Source organism: Micromys minutus, assembly GCF_963924665.1.
Source record: "Micromys minutus genome assembly, chromosome: 17".
NCBI classification, from domain to species: domain Eukaryota; kingdom Metazoa; phylum Chordata; class Mammalia; order Rodentia; family Muridae; genus Micromys; species Micromys minutus.
This window is the reverse complement of record NC_137952.1, coordinates 32,014,595-32,034,041: the sequence shown is the minus strand read 5'-3', so window position 1 is coordinate 32,034,041 and position 19,447 is coordinate 32,014,595.

The following is a 19,447-nucleotide window of genomic DNA, read 5'->3' as shown; positions in this document are numbered from 1 at the left end:
CAGTAGTTTGTATCCAAAGCTCTGTATCTGAAATTGGATTTTCCTTTCTCCTCCTGTCTCCTGTTCCTTCCCATTATGTTATTTTTGCTACATACATGAGAACTTACAGAGAAGCATTGGCATGCTTGCGTGTTTTAAAATATGACAGAGTAGTTTCATGACTGAACTTTACCTCTTTCAAGATGATCTGAGCTTCTTCTATACTAACATGTAACTTAGTAACAATTCATTTTCACCCCTGTACAGCACGTGCTAGATGGTATCTCATCTCGCCATCTATTTTATTGTTTGTGGACATTGATAACAGGGTTTTATGCACACTACTACCTTCTCTTGGCTGTGTATAAGCTATAGTTTCTCTAGGGCACAAATGAGAGAGCCAAGTCTTAAGAGAGATCCACCATCTTTTTAGCTGCTGTACTGGCTGGTTTTGTGTCAATTTGACACAAGCTGGAGTTATCACAGAGAAAGGAGCCTCAGTTGAGGAAATGCCTCCATGAGATCCAGCTGTAAGGCATTTTCTCAACTAGTGATCAAGTGGGGAGGGCCCTGCTTGAGTTCCAGTCCTGACTTCCTCTGGTGATGAACAGCGATATGGAAGTGTAAGCTGAATAAACCCTTTCCTCCCCAACTTGCTTCTTGGTCATGGTGTTTGTGCAGGAATAGAAACCCTGACTGAGACACTGCCGTCGGCTAAATCACTTTCCAAAGTGGCTGCAGTAATGGAGACTGCTATGAGTCCTGTGTAAATGCTCAGCACTGCCTTTGCATGTGTGTGTGTGTGTGTGTGTGTGTGTGTGTGTGTGTGTGTGTGTGTGTATTTTGCTGACCACAGTGTCTGCAGTGAGGAAGGTCATGTCACTTAACTGTTTGTGTTCCTCTGCATACTGACAGGCCTTAACACCTTTGTGAGCCTTTGTTTACCATCTATATTTGTTTGGGAGTTGGATGTTTTATCTATTTATTTTGCTGTCTTTCTTCTGGGATTATTTTTCTTTTTTTCTTGGCAGTAGATAAAAACAATTTAAAAACTATATTCAGATATTAACTTTTTCTAATGTTTCCATGTGATGATTTTTTATTTTGTTTATGATGCCTTATGACATTTTAATATTTATCTTATACACTTTTTTATTTACTTATTTATTTATTCACTTGTGACATGGCTCAGTAGGTTGTTTGGGAGTCCTAAAACCCAGTCAATAACCCACACTAGCCTTGGATCTCCTGTCTAAGCCTTCTGAGTTCTGAAATCACAGATCTATACTACCACTTAGTGTTTAGTTTTAATGCAGTTCAAATGCCAATATTTTATCCTATGGTTATGTTTTTTCCCATGATGTTTAAGGAATCATTTCTGACATTAAGATCTTTAAAATATTTTATGTTCTATATTAAAAGTTTTCAATTTTTGTTTATGTTACTCTCTGAAATGTGAGGTGTGAGAAAACAAGATTTTACTTGTTTGTTTTCTTATTCAAATGGATAATCCATAGTATGTGAATCTGCTCAGGCTGGGCACAACAAGATCCACAGCCCAGACAAGAGAAACAGAAATTTATTCACCCACAATTGGGAGGGGGGAAGCACTAGAAAATTGAACGTGCTCTTGGCTTTCCAGAGGTGACTCTCTCCCTTCATTGTGGTCACCCTCTTGTGAGGGTTGGTGTTGAAAACTCTCTGATGTCACATCCTCTTCAGGTCCCGGTCACTTAAGAGTGACTTCATTAACTTTTACTACCTCTTCATAGGTTGGGTTTCCATAGGAAGTCAAAAGTGGGGATTACAGATATGAAGTATGAATTTGGGGAGTGAATAAGGCCGTACGTAACAAGTCTCACGAATTACTGTTTATTACACAATCTATGCTTCCATTCTGCCAGGCATCAGACTTGTGCATGTGGGGGTGTCTGCCTTAAACTCCATCTGTGCTCTGTATTCTAGTCCAGTGGGTCTACTTGCTACACTGTATCAAGCCCAAGTGTGCTACACTGTATCAAGCCCAAGTGTGCTACACTGTATCAAGCCCAAGTGTGCTACACTGTGTCAAGACCATAGAGCTATAACTTTTCCAGCCTCCACATTACTATTCACCCTTAGGAATATAGAGACTTAACCTTCTGTTGATCTGTATACATTTTAGAAGCAATCGTGTCAATTTCTACTAATATTCTTCCAAGGCATGATGTGAGAAATCATTGAATCTGTAAGCCATCTGGGAAGAATGGGTGCATTTGAAGTGTTGAATGTTTGAATTCTCCAGAGTATGTTCTTTTTGTGTCTGTGTGTGTCTGTATCTGTGTGTATATCTCTGTGTGTGTCTCTGTGTGTGTCTGTCAATGTCTGTGTCTGTCTTCCTCTCTTCCCCTCTTCCTTCCCCTCTCCACCCTTCTGACCTCCTTCCATTTATTTATTTATTTTTCTCACAGGAAATGTTCTGCTCTATTTCATGTAAATTCCTTGTACAAATCCTGGATAGCTTTAACTGTCAACTTGACCTTACAACATAGAGGCATCTGATCCTCAACAAGGGAACTGTTTGGATCAGATTGGCCCATGAGTGTGTCTGTGGAGGAAGAGGAAGGGGAGAGTGTGGATGGTTGCAATTCTTGATTCTTAATTGTTGTAGAATACATCCCACTGTGGGCAGTACCATCCCTAGGCAGGTGGTCCTGAACTGTATAAGAAAGCTAGCTGAGTACGAACCTTCTTAAGAGCCAGCTAGCAAGCAACATTCTCCATGGGTCCTGCTGTACTTTGACTATAAAGTGATTTCCTTGACCAAAGGTAACTTTGTGTGGAATAGCAAGCTGGCCTGACTTAAGATCCAACCTTGAGTTTCTGTCCTAATTTTCCCTCAATTATGGACCATAACCTGTAACTGAAATAAACCTGTTCTTATTCTGTTATGTTTGGTTATGATATTTTCATGGAAGCAATGAAACCAGAGCAATATGTATTATTGCAAAATAGGCAGTAATTTTGAATGTATTGAATTCTCATACCCAGTATTATATAATGTTTTTTTCTTCTCCTTTTTTTCTTGGATATATTTTATTTACATTTTAAACATTATCACCTTTCCCAGTTTCCCCTTCTTCCCCTCTAATCCCATCCACCCTTCCTCTGCTTCTATGAAGGTATTCACCCACCAACCCTCTCCTGCCTTCCTGCCCTGACATTTCCTACACTGGGGCATCGAGCCTTGGCAGGACCAAGGGCTGGCTTCTTTTCCTATTGATGCCCAACAAGGGCATCATAAGTTACATGTGCAGCTGGAGCCATGAGTTCATCAATCTTTGGATAGTGGTTTAGTCCCTGGGAGATCTTCTTTCTTCAGATACTTCAAGTTTTGTCATACAGATCTTTCATTTACTTGGTTAGAGTCACACCAAGGTATTTTATATTATTTGTGACTATTGTGAAGGGTTTCGTTTTCCTAATTTTTTTCTCAGCTTGTTTGTCCTTTGAGTAAAGAAAGGCTACTGATTTGTTTGAGTTAGAGTTATATCTAGCCACTTTGCTGAGGTTGTTTATCAACTGTAGGAATTCTGTGGTGGAATATTTGGGGTCATTTAAGTATACTATTATATCATTTGCAAATAGTGACATTTTGACTTCATCCTTTCTGATTTCTTTCCTTTTGACCTACCTTTTTGTCTAAGTGCTCTGGCTAGGAGTTCAATTACTATATCGAATAGGTAGGGAGAGAGTGGATATCCTTGTCTAGTCCCTGATTTTAGTGGGATTGCTTCAAGTTTCTCTCCATTTAGTTTGATGTTGGCTGCTCGTTTGCGGTATATTGCTTTTACTATGTTTATGTATGGGCCTTGAATTCCTGAATATTCTAAGACTTTTAAAATGAAGGGGTGTTCAATTATGTCAAATGCTTTCTCAGTATCTAATGAGATGATCATGTGTTTTTTTTTTTTCCTCTGAGTTTGTTTATGTAGTAGATTACATTGATGGGTTTCTGTATATAAAACCATCCCTGCATCTCTGGGATGAAACCTTGCTCATGATGAATGAACGTTTCTATGTGTTCTTAAATTCAGTTTTTGAGAATTTTATTGAGTATTTTTGCATTGATATTTACAAGGAAAATTGGTCTGAAGTTTTCTTTCTTTGTTGGATCTTTGTGTGGTTTAGGTATAAACATAATTGTGGCTTCATAGAAGAAATTGGGTAGTGTTTCTTCTGTTTCTATTTTGTGGAATAATTTGGAGAGTTTAGGTATTAGATAATCTATGAAGGTTGGATAGAATCCTGCACTAAACCCATCTGGTCCTGGGCTTTCCTTGGTTGGGAGACTTTTGATGACTGATTGATTCTATTTCTTAGGTTTGTGGAACTGATCCTGATTTAACTTTGGTACCTGGTTAGATCTAGAAAATTGTCCATTTCATCCAGATTTTCTAGTTTCATTGAGAATAGGCTTTTGTAGTAGGATCTGATGATTTTTAAAATTTTCTCAGTTTCTGTTGTTATATCTCCCTTTTCATTTCTGATTTTGTTAATTTGAATACTGTCTCTTGTGCCCTCTGGTTAGTCTAGCAAATGGTTTATCTATCTTGTTGGTTTTCTCAAAGAATCAGCTCCTGGTTTTGATGATTTTTGGTGTAGTTTTCTTTTATTCTACTTGTTTGATTTAAGCCCTGAGTTTGATTATTTCCTGCCATCTATTCCTTTTGGGTACATTTGCTTCTTTTTGTTCTAGAGCTTTTAGGTGTGCTGTCAAGCTGCTAGTGTATTCTCTCTCCAGTTTCTTTTTGGAGGCACTGAGAGCTATGAGTTTTCCTCATAGCACTGCTTTCATTGAGTCTCATAAGTTTAGGTATGTTGTGCCTTCATTTTAATTAAATCCTAAAAAGTCTTTAATTTCTTTCTTGACCAAGTTATCATTGAGTAGAGCATTGTTCAGCTTCCATGTGTATGTGGGCTTTCTGTCCTATTGTTATTGAAGACTAGTCTTGATCCATGGTGAGCTAATAGGATGCATGGGATTATTTGAATCTTTTTTTATCTGTTGAGGCTTGTTTTGTGACTGATTATATGGACAGTTTTGGAGAAGGTACCACGAGGTGCAGAGAAGAAGGTATATTCTTTTGTTTTAGGATTAAATGTTAAATCCATTTGGTTCATACCTTCTGTTTGTTTCACTTTGACTCTGTTAGTTTCTGTTTCCATTATCTGTCCATTGAGGAGAATGGGGTGTTGAAGTCTCCCACAATTGTCCTGTGAGGTGCAATATATGCTTTGAGCTTTAGTAAGGTTTCTTTTATGAATGTAGGTACCCTTGCATTTGGAGCATAGATATTCAGAACTGAGATTTTATCTTGGTGGATTTTTCTTTTGAGGAGTATGAAATGTCCTTCCTTATTTTGTTTGATAACTTCTGTTAAAAGTCAATTTTATTCGATATTATATATTAGAATTATTACTCCAGCTTGTTTCTTGTGACCATTTGTTTAGAAAATTGTTTTCCAGTCTTTTACTTTGAGGTAGTGTCTGCCTTTGTCTCCGAGGTGTGTTTTCTGTATGCAGAAAAATGCTGGGTCCAGTTTACATATCCAGTCTCTTAGTCTCTGTCTTTTTATTGGGAAATTGAGTAAATGATGTTGAGAGACATTAGGGGACAATGATTGTGGTTTCCTGGTATTTTTGTTGTTAGAAGTATAATTATGTTTGTGTGGCTGTCTTCTTTTGTGTTAGTTGAAAGATTACTTTCTTGCTTTTTCTAGGGTCTAGTTTCCTTCCTTGTGTCAGAATTTTTCATTTATTATCCTTTGTAGGGCTGGATTTGTGGACAGATATTATTTAAATTTGGTTTTGTCATGGGGTATCTTGTTTTCTCCATCTATGTTAATTGAGAGTTTCACTGGATATAGTAGCCTAGGCTGGCATTTGTGTTCTCTTAGGGTCTGTATGATATCTGCCCAGATTCTTCTAGCTTTCAAAGTCTGTGTCGAGAAGTCTAGTGTGATTCTTTGTAGGTTTCTTGACCCTTTTTCCTTACTGTTTTTAATATTCTTTCTTTGTTTTTGCATTTGGTATTTTGACTATTATGATAGGATGAATTTCTTTTCTGGTCCAATATGTTTGAAGTTTTGTAGGCTTCTGGTATGTTTATGGGCATCTTTTTCATTGTCTTCTATAATTTTGTTGAAGATATTTACTGGCCCTTTAAATTGGGAATTTTTTCTCTCTTTTAAGACTGTTATCCTCAGGTTTGATCTTTTCTTTGTATCTTAGATTTCCTGTATGTTTTGGGTTAGGAGCTTTTTCCACTTTGCATTTTGATTTTCTTTGACTGTTGTGTCAATGTTTTCTATAGTATCTTCTGTTCCTGAGATTCTCTCTTCTATCTCTTGTATTTTGTTGGTGATGCTTGTGTCTATGACTTCTGATCTCTTTCCCAGGTTTTTTTTTTTTTTTATCTCCAAGGTTGTCTCCCTTTGTAATTTCTTTATTGTTTCTCTTTTCACTTTTAGATCCTGAATGATTTTGTTCAAATTCTTCACCTGTTTTATTGATTTTTTTGTGTTTCCCTTTAAGGACTTCTACCTATTTACCTGTGTTGTCCTGTATTTCTTTAAGGGAGTTATTTATGCCTTTCTTAGCATCTTGTAAAATCACCATGAGTTATGATTTTAAATCAGAATCTTGCTTTTCCAGTGTGTCGGGGCATCCAGGACTTGCTTTGATGGGGGAACTGTGTTTGAAGATGCCAAGTGGCCTTGGTTTCTGTTGCTTTGGTTCTTAGACTTACTTCTCGCCATCTGTATTTGTGCTGCAAGCTGGCCTGGATGATTCTGACAATGGCTTGACCCTCCTGTAAGCCCATGTGTCAGCATTACTGGGGGACCAGGTCCTTCCCAGCAGAGTCTGGGTACAGAGTGCTCTGGCACTGGGTCAGTTCCAGGCACAGGCAGAAACTGGAAGGATTCTCTTCCAAACTGCTTCATCATTCCTGTGTCCTGAGAGCTCTGGGCATGTTCCTTTTAGGCCAGGAATTTGAGCAGAGGTGGTGATCTCATCTGTGTTGTCAGATTTGTCAGCACTCTTGTGAGACTGGCTCCTTCCCAGTGGGGTCTAGGTACAGAATTCTGTGACACTAGGTCAGCTCCAGGCACAGGCCTTCTCTTCTCTTCTTATCAGTGTTGTTGCTTAGCTGTATTTGGGCACTAACTTATGTATCTGAACTTACTGTTGCTACCTGGAAACCAAAGCAGATAATCTCTTAAACCTACCAGCTTCCTTTCTCCTCAGTTACCATTGCAGAAAATGTTTTCATTTTCTGTTTCTTTCCAAGTTTGATAAGTTGCAATGATTTATTCAGAAATGTATGTCTTTTATTTCCATGCCTGCTTCTTAGCATTACATGTTCTCAATATTCTCTTATTTAATGTAGTCAGCTTTGTAACTGTAGGTATAGCCTCTCTCATTCCTGATTTCTTGTGTGTTTATCCTTAAATATTTCTTGGCTGATTTTCCCATAATTTTTGTTTGTTTGTTTGTTTGTTTTTGTTTGGTTTTTGTGTGTTGGGTTTTTGTTTTGTTGGTTTTTTTTGTTTTGTTTTATTATTTTATCTTTTTCCCAAAACAGCCCTTTTGGATCTGTTGATTCTCTGTCTCTGTTTTCTATTTGTCAGTGGCATGCACTGGTATAGAAATTCTAAAACACCTACAACATTATCAATTAGCACAGGCCAAGTTCCCTTATGTGTATAACAGCATACTTTGTACTTGATCTTGTTTTGACCTCGAAACATTTAAGAGGGGACTATTAGCATTCTCACTGTAGGATGAATTAGGAAATGTGAAATTCATAGGGCCACTAGAATGAAAACTGAAGACTCAAACCCAAGCAACATGCACTGAGTTCCTCCTCTATGTTCAGAAAGCAAAACTGAAGCAGAGACAATGTGTATTATAACTCCAGGGAATAAATTAGAGGACTGAGACATTCAGGTGTGCTATGAAGTTACAGAAGAATTTTGCTGAATTTGGATTTGAAGCTACATCCAGTTCCCGGCTCTACCTCCAGCAGTACTTTGATGCTAAAGGAAGGCAGACTGAGAGAACTCAATTACTGTATGAGGGCCCCATAGCCTTTCCATTTCCAGATATTTCTGAACCAAAAGATAATGGAGTGCTTCCTGCAAATTATCAAATTGTCTTGCTATGAATTGCAATTTTTTTAAAAAAAATTCAATTTTTGAATTAACTTGCAAACAGCTTTCAAGGCATTTTCAAAGCTGTTTCTAGCTCTCCCACTTTTGACAACTGCAGCAGCTGTTAAGCTGATATGCTGTTTATTCTAACCAGTCAGAGAAGAGAATATCAGACATTAAGTGACTCGCTCAAGGTCGCAGACACAGATGTAGCCGGCAGCAGGGCGGGTCTAAAATGCAGTCCGAGTCTTGCCTTGCAGATCTCTGATTGCTTTCCCTCATACTTTGCAGATCCACTTACAGAGAGAACTTTTAGGTCTCTCTGTAAGGCAGTGTTGGGTAAAACAGTGCAATAAAAAATTTCTGTAAGTTGCAAGTATGAGATAGTTGTGAAAATAATAGAAATATTATGAGATGTAGGTAGAGGATAATGGGAAGTTATGTGTGTATGTCCAGCAAGTATGTGCATACCCAGGTGTATTTGTAGGTTCATATGTATAAAATATGATGGGAGATTTAGGTATAGGATTATGGGAAGTATATGTTTGTGTGTGTGTGTGTGTGTGTGTTAGAATTCATGTGGAGGCCAAGGACAACCTAGGGTGTTATTCTTCAGGAGCCCACCATCTACCTTTGTTTCTAAGGTTTTTCAGTAAATCTGGAACTTAGCATTTGGGCTGGGCTGGCTGACCGGCAAACCCCATGGTCCTTCTGTCTCTGTCTCCTGGATGTGATTGAATAATTTCATTTTTAACGCATGATGTTATTGAGCTATCTCACCAGGCCTGGATTTTAGGAAATTTAAAAGGGGTATTAAGATTTACTTCTGAAAGGAAAGATGAGGATTCTAATATTTTTCTAATTTGCTTTAAGTTAATCTTAAGAACCCAACAACACTGAAAGCTTGTAGGGTTATACATCATTTTTGCAACACAGTTTGTTACAACTAGCATACTCAGCAAGGGAGAATACCAGAGAGATTCTATTAAAATGAGCAGAGAATAGCTCAGTACCCTGGAAGAACATGCTAGATTTCTATAAGATATACTGAGCATTCATGCTGTGGGACACTGCCTATTTTCCCTCTATCTAAGCTACATGAAGCCAAAAATGCTTTCAACCTTGTACTTTGCTCTCTGTGGCTCCCCATGCTTTAGCCAAACCTATATCTTCAGTAGAGATTCGGAGCATTCATCCTTTATCATTTCCTAACCCGAGTCTCCTTTGCGTTCCTTGATGCTCATTTTATCTCATAGAGTGCCATCCATGGACCCAAGAAATGGTGACTGGCATCCTTTGTATTATCCATCATGGCTTCTCCACCTCTTTTTTTTTTCTCAGATACCCTGAACATCAAGAAGCTTATAACTTATATTAAGATCTTTTTAACTCTTCTCTCCAACAATCCTTTTCTGACACTACTGTGACACGAGTCATGGAGGAACCAATCGTTATCATGGAAACGGATGGTCTGCTTCACTGTTTTTCAACTCACTCTTGTTAGCAGCAGTCACACTGCTGGGCTACTGAGTGACCTGTCCTTTCAGATCCTTGACTGACTTAGAACAATGTCAACCCATCAGCTTGGGCCCCTTTTGAAGCTGAATTCTAGACTTCTTCATTACTGTTGACTTCATCTTCTCCAGATTTCAAGGTCAAATATGCTAACAGGAGCTGGGGGTGAATCCCAGTTGATACATTATTTGCTGAAGAAGTGATACTAAGGCCCTAGGTTCAGTCCCTTGCACTGCATAAAACTGGGCTTTGCAGCACACACCTATCATCTTAGAATTCAGGAGCTAGAGGCAAGAGAATCTCAAGCTTCAGGTTATCCACAGCTACATATGAAGATTGATGCTAGCCTGGGCTACTTGAGACCCTGTTGGTTCTATGAGATTGTCTACCACCACCCTTCCTGTATCTGGGTAGGGTGTAGCCAGAAGAAACACTTGTCACCTTGCTGCTTGGACTAAATTTACAACCACAGACCTTAGCCCGGCCCTCAGCACTGCCTTGCCAATTTCTTCTTCTCTCTGGTCAATTTACTTGCCTACTCTTTAAGAAAATGATTTCCCACCCTCCATCCCTTTAGACCTATTCTGCTCTTTTTTTTTCACCCTGCTGATGATCTCATTTGCTGATGGACTGTGCTAATGCCTGCTGAATGTTGTGGCCCCATCTCTGCCTGCAACCACACAATTGTTTCTTGTCTACTGTGCTACTGTTCTCCTAAACTCTGCTCAGCCCATCATCAAACAGACATGGAAGAGCACCTATGTGGTTAGGGACCAGTTCCTGACACTCCTCCAGGGGAGGAAGGGACAGAGAATGAATGTTGATGACGGACAAGGAGACTTGAGTTTGGTTCTGCCTTCCTTCCTCTTTCTCATTAGGCTCTATGTATCTGGGGAAAAAAGCCCACCTTCAGTTTCTTTCCTTCAAATCACAAGGTCAGACCCCTGAAGACAAGTTTCTATTACTGTCCAGTGGCGTGTGGCCCATGGGAAGTAAGTGTGCCTACTGCTCTGTGAAATATTACCAGTTGTTTTTAGTTCATAGAAACAGACCCTCCCATCAGTACTTTAGTAAGGACTAAATGTAATATTTTCATTTTTCCTTGCCTGTTTTCTATTTCTCAGGAACTTAGCACTTGGGTATATGGGGGCTGGGGGTAGGCAAAGAATTTTTTATCCAGTTCTTTCAAACTCCAACACTTATCTCTAAACATCTTCCCCCCACCTTCTCTCTGTCTAACTTTAAAAATGTTCTGCCCATTAAAGCCCAGCAAAGAAATTTGATTTCAATCCCTGTTAGCTTGCTCTAATGCCTTTCTCTTCTACCTGTTAGCCTAAAAATGGTCCAAGGATGCCACTATACTTTCCCCCTATGTAATGAGCTGCAATATGGTGTAATAGTAGACTAATTAAAAGACAAGCTGGGAGTACACTTTTGTAACAAATAGTTGTGCCTCAGTCCTTCATGGCAGCAGGGCACCAGCCAGTCATGGGTGGCTGACTAATCAGACCGTCCTCAAACCAGGAAAAAGCTGAGCTAACCAATCAAGCTGTCTCTATTCACGAAACCTGCAAAGTCTCCCCATCTCTTCTGCCTCAGAAAGAAGCCCAATTTGAGAACCATTCTCTGCTCAATTAAATTCTGCTAAGTTTAATTTGTCTAACGTTTTCAGTTGAACATGTCTTTTGCAGCTTTCAATACAGCAGTGAAACTGTTCTGTCAGGTCAATGGGCATTGACAGATGCCAGGTTCAGTGGTCAGTTCTCAGCACTTGAATCTCTCAATTTCTCCACATCATTTGCCACAACTGATTATCCCGGCTTGCTTACGATGTGATGCTTCCTACCCCCACCTCACCAGAGACAATACTAGAATTGTCTCAGACACCTTTACAATGGATTCCCGTGTATTTCACTGGTGAGTTCAAGTCATTTCCTTCCTGGTCTTCATTCTCCTGTCCTCAAGTCACATTCAACACTGTGTTGGCATGCCATGCCCGTGAAATACATGGAAAGCATTCCGTGTTCCTGACCAGAACACAAGCAACCATAAGCACCCCTTGGTATTGGCAGAGACCTTTGCTTACATCATTTTTCTAGATCATTCTCCCCCTATGTTCTCCTATGGTTCTCCTTTTACACCTATCCTTTCAGAGAGACCTTCCATGGTCCCTCTATGGTAAGTCAAAAGCCTCTGGACTTAACAGTCCCCTGTTTTGTTTTGTGTTTTTCTCCATGCTTTGCTTCCAAAACTCTTCTAACACAGGACACACATTATTTTGTTAACTGAGCATGGTCTGTCTCCACAGCGTGAGTATAAGTAAGATTTGAGGACAGTGATTTTTGCCTGTTTGGTTCCTGAAAACAATGTTCAATCATGGTAAGCCTTCCTGTATTTGTTGAACAACTCAATGGGTGACTGACCAAATCCTCGGGAAAGGCAGCATTCCTCTAGTTGGCCTTTCCTCATCTGGCTCTCAGATTTCATCTACAGCTGCCAGAACATTCCGTCTCAGTCCACGACCCCATAGTCTTTCAGTTCTCTCCTAATCCCTAATTCCCTACCTCTCACCAAGTGTAGATGCGTCTCAGAGATCATTCTGACCACATGCACATACAAAAATATTTTTAAAAACTTTTAGCCCATTTTTTTGTATAGAAACAATCATGTTCTGAAGAATCAAATTATTTATATATATGTAAAGATGCTTATCTCATCTTTTCTCAGAATAGTAAAAAAAAAAAAAAAAAGAAATAGTGTGTAAATATTCATTACCTGATAGGAACACGAATTACATAGATAATCAAGCAAAAGGATGGTTACATATGTGTCGTAATATGAGGATATATTTATATATTAAGAAGGATAAACTATCAGGTTATAGGATAACGTGGTGGTTTGAATAAGAATGGCTTCCTTAGGTTTATGTATTTGAATCCTTTAATTATGAAGGAATGGCATTATTTGAGAAGAGGAGGTTGTTGCAGGAAGTGTGTCAATGGGGGTGGGCTTTGAGATTTCAAAAGCCCACAACAGGCCCAGTCTCTGTACCTGAAGACCAGGATGCATCTCTCACCAAGTCTCTAGCACCATGCCAGCCTGCTACTATGCTCCCGGCCATGATGAGTTTATACTGAGTCTATGAAACTGTAGGAAAGCCCACAGTTAAATTCTCCATTAAGAACTGCCTTGGTGCCTCTTCGCAGAAATAGAACGGCGACCAAGACAGATAGGAAACATTCCATTTTGTTAACTATAAATAATCAATAGATGGTGAATTGGTCAAAGAAGCAGAGTCTTAAAACTATATCTGTTCTTAGAGTCAGGTTAGTTGAAAGAAGTAGGGATGCTAGGTAATAGTTTATCAGTTTAGAAATGAAAAGGCACACCAGAAAAGGAAAGATTGATAAGGCTGGCATAACTTTCCAAGTTCTCGTAAATAGACATTCTGTATGTGTGTGAAACAAGAAAATATTTTCAGTCAACATAACACAATTATAGAAATGCAGCCTTCAGATTGACCGAAAAAGCACTGCACCTTAAGCATGAAATGGCCATCAAATTGTTAAGAAAAGGGACCTGGTAAAAGTCAGGAATGAGTGTGCTTGATCACAGGGCTCAAACCTCAGCCCCAACCTCAGCGACTCATTGTTGTATTAGAAAAGGAAGAGACTCTGTAACTATAGATGTCTGTGAATATATGTGTGCATGCAACAGTCCATACACATGTATGTATGTATGTATGTATGTATGTATGTATATGTATATATGTATTTGCATATATATGTGTATGTTTGTATGTAGGTATGTGTGTTTGTATACTTCTATATATGACTATATATACTATATGCATGTATATATATGTGTGTGTGTATGTGTGTGTGTATGTATATATAATATATACTTGTCCTACCTCGACAGGCTATAACAGTTCCATGAGGAACAAAATCATTTCTGTTTCATAAACTACATCGTGAGCCCCCAGCTCTGTGGCTGACTTAGTACTTGGTGAGTCTCTCTTGTGTATATATGCTGCTGCACACATGAGCAAACTGGTGGGCATTGTAAAGCAACATTTTCTACTAATATGTCCTTCCAGTTTATAAAGCTGCTTCATAATCATCAGCATTTTTGCGTTTGATTCCAGTTTCAAAAAAACAATATGCCATATATCATAGGTGTGGTAGCACCTCTGATCCCCAAAGTATTGGAAGCCATGGCAGAAGACCAATAATTTGAGGGCAATCTTAAGCTACACAGAGAGAAGCTGTCTTCAAAACATAAAAACAGACATACTGACCTGGCCTTTAATAAAAAAAAAAGGTTTAATTATTCTGATGTTATTTAATTTGTAATATATTTTCTGCCCTTTATCAATGTAATCTACTCACTTACATCATGTTTTCATGCAACTTACAAGAAAAATAACATGCCAGAGAAAATTGCTTTGTAAATGTAAAACTGTAAATCAAATCAAAGTCCATTGCAAGTCTTTGGATGCAGAACAAAATACCATCAAGGCAGCCACTTGCTTAATATGCAGACTATAAAATGAACTTAAAAAAAAAAAAACTCAAAAGGTCAATGTCATTCTTTTTTTTTTCTTCTTTTTCCAAGCAGGCTATGCAAAAACAGGGAATTAGATTGGAAAACTAAGAAAATTGTGCTCCTTTTTCAGGAGCTGAGAACTGTTTACAACACATGATTCTAAAAGCCCGAGTCTCACATCAGCTTCGACACTGGGATGACTTCCTTGACTCTAGCCATGGCTGCTGCCCTTGAGTAAGAAAGGGACAGGCAGGAGGAACTCAGTGAGAAAGGGTGGACACCGGAGGATGTGGCCTAAGGATCCCACCTGTTGTCCTAACCCAACCAGCGCTCAAGATGTAGGCTTTCGAGCTAACAAGCATCCACCTTTAAATCTGGGAGTTCAGAGGTCAAATGCTTCCCTAAAATGCCTGAGGTTCCAGGTTTAATCCCAGAACCACAAGAAAACAAAACAGAACACAGATGAGAAGACAAGCCTGAGGTTGTAGTCTCAAAGCTAGTGTTCCACTAATCTCAGTCCTCTCACCGGGAAACTAACACTGACTGGAGCCAAACTTTTCTTCATAATACCTCTTACTTCCTGCTTGGCTTCTCTCCAGCAACTCTTTGCCATACCCATAGCCTATAGGTCTGGAATTTTCTTTCTTGGTTGGCTGTCTTCTTAGAGTGTCTACATACCGTCCTTAGCCTGGCTTCTGGTTCTCATACACCCCTTGGCTACAGTAACATCTCCTAATAAGAAAGACTTGGACCCTTTACTTTACAGACCTAGGCTCTGGGCTCTGAAATGCAAAGCTAAATCCCCATGTAGACCTTTGCCTTCACATGTATATCCTAATATAGTTATTCACCCTCTGCAGACCCTACCAGATCCTAGATAGTATGGGCCATAGCATTCAACTTCTTATCTCTCGCTAGTGCCTGGATGAAGTTTACATTACATATCCCCCAGCTTATAATACCCACCAGTGGGTAGGCCCTTTAGTCCTCCAGAATAAGACACTGCTGAGTCTGTCTGCTCTCCTCAAGACTGTACCAGTGGAGCCTGATTCTCAGAAACAGACACCAGGCTCTCACTAGCACCTTGATTCTGGGCTTTCTGGTTTCTCGGCTAGAACTGTGAGCATCCGGTCTCTGTTCTTCGTAAACTACCTAGTCATGGGTATTTTGTTTCAGCAGCCTGAGCACATGATGTTGGTGCACAATGTGCATTTGACTGACAAGCGAAGGGGCAATTGGTAATCCCAAGGTTGGGAGATGGGATGATGCTATCCGACAGGATATGGAGATAGAAAGGAGAAACTGGAAAACACCAATGATAAGCTTGTTTCAGTTGTAGAGTTTGTGGAAGAAGCCAGATCTTCAGGGAAAAACAAAAGAAAGAGCTGCAGAGGAATTCCAGGCAGTCATGCTTTCGTGACTCCCCTGGGATCATCTCTACAACTTGTTTTCTTAGGAGGCCCCTCTTTTCAGTTGCCTTTCTCATAGGTAATACCTAGAAGTGACAAATGGGATTTCTGGGGGGAACCCTCTGGCTTTTTTCTGGGGTGAAGGCAGGGAGCTTCTCTGGGAGAGAACATGGGTGGTGTCTCTTTGTTCATGTCTTTCTCATTTGTGTACCTTGACTCCATATGGCTGTGTGTTGGCAACAGACCAGGAATCACACACTGAAGTAAAAGCTTGGGCCACCCCCCCCCCAACGGCTAGAGTTAAATCTTTCTGGTTGGTTGGTGGAAATTATTGAGACACCTGTTCAAGGCTCTAGATAGCCGGCTGGAGACTCCAGCTTCACTGTGAAGGTGGGCTCTTTGCTTCTTATGGTTCTGAAGGAGGAGAATCAGTAAGGATCTCCCAGACAGGACTTACAGCCTTAGAGATTTTCTCTCCTTTTCTCTTTTCCTTTCTTCGTTTCTTTCTTTCTTTCTTTCTTTCTTTCTTTCTTTCTTTCTTTCTTTCTTTCTTTCTTTCTTTCTTTGTTTCTTTGGTCTTTATCATAACCTGGAGAGTAATATCTTGAGCTTGCTATTTCTTTCAAAGATGAATTATAAATTATAAATTATCTCCAGATTACAGAGCCCCTGAGTAGCCTAGGAAAGGCAGACTATTAAGCATAACTTCATACCCAGTTTCCCCAAGTCCCTTTCCTACACGCTAACACACTCCAGGCTGCAAACAACCATTTATTCAACCTCTAGACATCATCCTGGGGCACTGCTGGAGTTAGCCCATCATATTCACTGAGCACTGGGCATCAGAGTTGAGATAACTTTATAACCACATCTACCTTTCCTCCCATGAAACTTATTGTACAAATATGCCCCAGTCAAGGAGACTGAAGACACAGTGACCACCAAAGGCTTCTGGGTAGCCACAAGACTCTACCTTCCATTGGAGATCAGAACCACCTAACGGAGGGCTGACCCCATGAGGATGCTCCTCGCTATTCCCCTCTCCTTTCCCTTATTATCTGTCTTTCTCTGTTTCTTCTCCCTCTTACAGGATAAAACAATTGAATTCAAGACTGGCCTTTTGGGGGATTTTTTTTTAACCTAATTCTGAGATTCAGGATTAATTGTTGCTCTTAGCCACCACTGGGGTCTTGTGAACTGGCATCACTTCCCAGGACTTCTGAACATGCCTCTCTCCATACCCCAATCTTTCAGGTTTCTTTCCAGTACTTTCTATCCCCTTCCCTAAACAGGAGTTGCTCTGCCAGGGGAAGGGGTGGGTAAAAGGAGTCTTCAGGAAGTCCCAAAAACCTGAGATGGGTGACACCCCCAGGAGTCAATGCAGAGATTCCTAACAGTGGGGACAGGGAATATGGGACTTGAAGAGGCAACCTCCTCTAGCCAGGCAGGACCCCCCCAGTGGAGGGATAAGGACACCAACCCACCCACAAAACTTTTGACCCAAAATTTGTCCTGTCTAAAAGAAATGTAGGGACAAAGATGAAAGAGAGATTGAATGAATGGCCAACCAATAACAGGCCTAAGTTGAGACCTATTCTACGGGCAAGCACCAGTCCTTGACAATAATGATAGTCTGTTATGCTTGCAGACAGGAGCATAGCATAACTGTTAGATGATATATAGCAACAGATTTAAACAGACACAAACATATTAAACATATTCACAGTCAAACATTAGATGGAGGTTGGGACTCTTATGGAAGAGTTGGGAGAAGGATTGGAGGATCTGAGGGGTATGGAAACCCCACAGGATGACCACCAGAGTCAACCAACCTAGACCTCTGGGAGCTCTCAGAAACTGAGTCACCAAAGAACACACACTGGCTGGAATGAAGTCCCCAGCCTATATGCAGCAAATATGCAGCTCTGTCCCCATGTGGGCCCCAACAACTGGAGCAGAGGCTCTCCCTAATGCTGTAGCCTGACTGTGATATCTGTTCCCCAACAGGACTGTCTTGTCTGGCCAGAGTGGAAGGGGATGTGCCTACTCTGGTAGAGACTTGATGCGCTGGGTGGAGGAGAATGGATACGGTGGGGAGAGGAAGAAGGGAGGGAGGGGAAGGTTTCAGTGAAGAGGCGACTGGGAGAGGGCAGTGCTTGGGCTTTAAATAAACAAACAAATAAATAAAAACGTTAGTAAGTAAACAAGTCCAAAGCTAAGAGCTGCTGACTTCCCAGTAGCCTACCATAGCAGCTCATTCTCCTTGGCTTATCTCATCCTTTCTCAGTCTCCCTCTGTTTACCACCCCCTCACATCACTTCCATTGAACTACCACCACCTTAGTGTGTTTGGTTGCTGTCTTTTCCCTTCTCTGTCCTGTTTCTCAGTCATTGATGACACCAGCATGTATTGTCAAATACATCAAAGCCTTTAATATCAACAGTATGCTTCTACTAAACCAAAATCACTCATGTTTTTAGTAGATACGGAACTAGGAAAGGTCACAATCTTTTATATATATATATATATATATATATATATATATATATATATATACTTACCTTGGACTATTTTTAACCTTTACTGGTGTGGCTTGCCTTGGGTCAGTGGGCTTAGAGAGTTGGAGACAGTAATACTGAAAGTCTGTTTTCTGATATACACAGAGAATTTGTTTGATGATTAAGCTCAGGATTGGAGGTTTGCATATGTTTTGATTCCTGAGGAAATGGGAGAAATCCCAGAGCGATGATGTTCATTTACACAGACTATTTACCTGTTTGTTCTCCCACCCCACCTCCAGCTTCACATCTCTTCACTGTCCTGCCCAGTCCTGACATGAAGAGTAAAAGGTCATTTTCTCACCTGTTGCCTAGGTGATGGAACGAACACCTAGGTAGTACCTGTAAAATATATAAAGAGATTGTTAGTAGGACTATGATTCCTACTGAAAGTGTAGTTGGAAAAATGGTGGAGTCAGTTTTGCCCATAAGAAGGGAAAAGAACAGGCAAGAAAAGTGTCCAAAGACTCCTTAGCAGACTTTGTTGTAGACATCAACAAGACTGTTGATTTCTCTGTCACCGTGGTCACCCAGAAGATGGAGAAGGCCATTTGTCTGGCTCAAGATTTCAAGGAGACGCTGACCACCCAGTGTCAGTTCAGGAGTTCAGCAGCGAGTTTCTTCTACTATTACCCTGCGGGGAGCATTAAGAAGCAATTCGAGGGAAGTTCCTCTACATTATGGTTAACAGGTGTTTTGATTTAATAGGTGAGGCATCATTTTGTAGCTGGCTGGACTGGGTACCAGAATCCTGTAAAAGAACTATTGGCAGTGACTTACCAGTGAGACATGCCTTGCCCATGAACTGGCTGTAATGTTCAGTGGAGGTGAACACTACGGGCCAATCCCCCAATAAATCCAGGTTCCATTTATTGAAGCCACCATTAGACATGAGTGTCTGCAAGTTTGACAACTGGTTATCTGGCACTCTCCTTTAAGTAGTGGAGGGCCATGGTTGGTTAGGACACAGAAAGTCATATTTTAGCTGTGGGAAATACTATTCTAGGAACTGTTATTGGGAGGTACAAGGAGAGTTTTTTTTTGGGGGGAGGGGGAACAGTGCTTTATACACTCTACCTGCTGTTTTATTAGGTACGGCTAACTCTGTTTCTCTGTCTTTCTGTCTTTCTGCCTCTGTCTGTCTGCTTCTGTCTAACACATACACACACTCTCTCTTTCTCTCTCTCTGTATATACATGTGTGCACAAATGCCTGTAATAGAAAGGCTATAAGTTGATGTTGG